The sequence below is a fragment of the Capra hircus genome, chromosome 4, assembly GCF_001704415.2.
Source record: "Capra hircus breed San Clemente chromosome 4, ASM170441v1, whole genome shotgun sequence".
Lineage (NCBI taxonomy): Eukaryota > Metazoa > Chordata > Mammalia > Artiodactyla > Bovidae > Capra > Capra hircus.
The window spans coordinates 100551660-100554338 of NC_030811.1; the positions used below are offsets into that span (position 1 = coordinate 100551660).

The following is a 2679-nucleotide window of genomic DNA, read 5'->3' on the forward strand; positions in this document are numbered from 1 at the left end:
AATCCCTCCCAGCATCAGAGTCTTTTCCAATGAGTCAACACTTCTCATGAGGTGGCCAAGTACTGGAGTTTCAGCTTTAGCATCATTCCTTCCAAAGAAATCCCAGGGCTGATCTCCTTCAGAATGGACTGGTTGGATCTCCTTGCAGTCCAAGGGACTCGCAAGAGTCTTCTCCAACACCACAGTTCAAAAGCATCAATTCTTCAGCATTCAGCCTTCTTCACAGTCCAACTCTCACATCCATACATGCCCACAGGAAAAACCATAGCCTTGACTAGACAGACCTTAGTCAGCAAAGTAATGTCTCTGCTTTTGAATATGCTATCTAGGTTGGTCATAACTTCTCTTCCAAGGAGTAAGCATTTTTTTAATTTCATGGCTACAATCACCATCTGCAGTGATTTTGGAGCCCAGAAAAATAAAGTCTGCCACCGTTTCCACTGTTTCCCCATCTATTTCCCATGAAGTGATGGGACTGGATGCCATGATCTTCATTTTCTGAATGTTGAGCTTTAAGCCCACTTTTTCACTCTCCTCTTTCACTTTCATCAAGAGGCTTTTTAGTTCCTCTTCACTTTCTGCCATAAGGGTGGTGTCATCTGCATATTGATATTGAGGTTATTGATATTTCTCCAGGCAGTTTTGATTCCAGCTTGTGTTTCTTCCAGTCCAGCATTTCTTTCTTTCTTTCTTTTTTTTTTTTTTTTTGCTTGTTCAATAAGTTTATTATTGTCTTATCTGAAAAATCTTGGTAGAAAATTGTGGTTTGGTTTAACTCTCAGCAGCTCGTTTCTGAGCTCTAAGGAAGCTTGCCTTCTTCTGAGCTACCTGATCTTTCTTCTGGCCAAGTGACATTTTGGGACAGTTCCACCTCTTCTTTTTAACTTCTTTCTTAGGCTTCTTCTCATGCACTGGATTCTCTCGTATTACAGCATGAGCTGTCTTATACATCTCCTCCATCATGTCTGGAGTTACGTTGTTCTTTATGTACTGAGAGAATTGTTTCTTGTAAGCATCTTCATCTTCTTCAATCAGGTAACCCATGTAATCTGCAACGTTTTGCCCCATGATGTGCTTTCGGTGTACCTCAGCACTGAATTCTTTGCTTTCTGAATCATAACCAGGGAACCGTTTGGTACTGTGAGGGATAGACAAGCCTCCATCGACAGCTCCCTTTAGGGCCCCAAAATTTTATTCCCGGTGGTAGTTCTGGCAAGTCCTGCATCCAAGTAACAGGTGAAGGCACCAGGTTGACCATCAATGCTTTCCACATTGTATTCATCGCCAGTCACCTCGACTTGGCCTTCATAAATTTTGTCCATACCAAACCTATTAAGAAGCCTGCGGGCCAGCAGCAGGCCAGTACAATATGCGGCAGCATAATGTGTCAGGCCAACCTTCACACCATATTTTGGGAGTTCGTGAGCATAAGCAACGAACCTTCTATACGGGCATAAGCAATCTGACAAATGATATCTCTGTTCATTACACGAACAATCATTCTGTATTTAGGTGTGTTGTACTTATTTTTATCTTGGATTACCAATCATTTCCAAGCATAGTAGTCAGTTTTGCCCTCTCGCCGCCTTCTGAATTTCACTTGGTATCTCTTGAAGTAGGCCTTGTTCTTGACAACTTTAACAAACCCCATCCTGCGGAACAGAACTCCGACTCCGCAGCTTGCCACAGAGCTCCAGTCCAGCATTTCTCATGATGTACTCTGCATATAAGTTAAATAAGCAGGGTGACAATATACAGCCTTGACGTACTCCTTTTCCTATTTGGAACCAGTCTCTTGTTCCATGTCCAGTTCTAACTGCTGCTTCCTGACCTGCATATAGGTTTCTCAAGAGGCAGGTCAGGTGGTCTGGTATTCCCATCTCTTTAAGAATTTTCCACAGTTTATTGTGATCGACACAGTCAAAGGCTTTAGCATAGTCAATAAAGCAGAAATAGACATTTTTCTGGAACTCTCTTGCTTTTTCCATGATCCAGTGGATGTTGACAATTTGATCTCTGGTTCCTCTGCCTTTTCTAAAACCAGCTTGAACATCAGGGAGTTCACGGTTCATGTATTGCTGAAGCCTGGCTTGGAGAATTTTGAGCATTGCTTTACTAGCCTGTGAGATGAGTGCAATTGTGTGGTAGTTTGAGCATTCTTTGGCATTGCCTTTCTTTGGGATTGGAATGAAAACTGACCTTTTCCAGTCCTGTGGCCACTGGTGAGTTTTCCAAATGTGCTGGCATATTGAGTGCAGCACTTTCACAGCATCATCTTTCAGGATTTGAAATAGCTCAACTGGAATTCCATCACCTCCACTAGCTTTGTTCGTAGTGATGCTTTCCAAGGCCCACTTGACTTCACATTCCAGGATGTCTGGCTCTAGGTTAGTGATCACACTATCATGATTACCTGGGTCATGAAGATCTTTTTTGTACAGTTCTTCTGTGTATTCTTGCCACCTCTTCTTAATATCTTCTGCTTCTGTTAGGTCCATACCATTTCTGTCCTTTATCGAGCCCATCTTTGCATGAAATGTTCCCTTGGTATCTCTAATTTTCTTGAAGAGATCTCTAGTCTTTCCCATTCTGTTGTTTTCCTCTATTTCTTTGGATTGATCGCTGAAGAAGGCTTTCTTATCTCTCCTTGCTATTCTTTGGAACTCTGCATTCAGATGC

The 2679-nt window shown here is 42.3% G+C and overlaps 1 pseudogene; it reads right to left on the bottom strand.

Annotated features, from left to right (window-relative positions):
- LOC102173995 lies at nucleotides 757–1657 on the bottom strand (annotated as a pseudogene).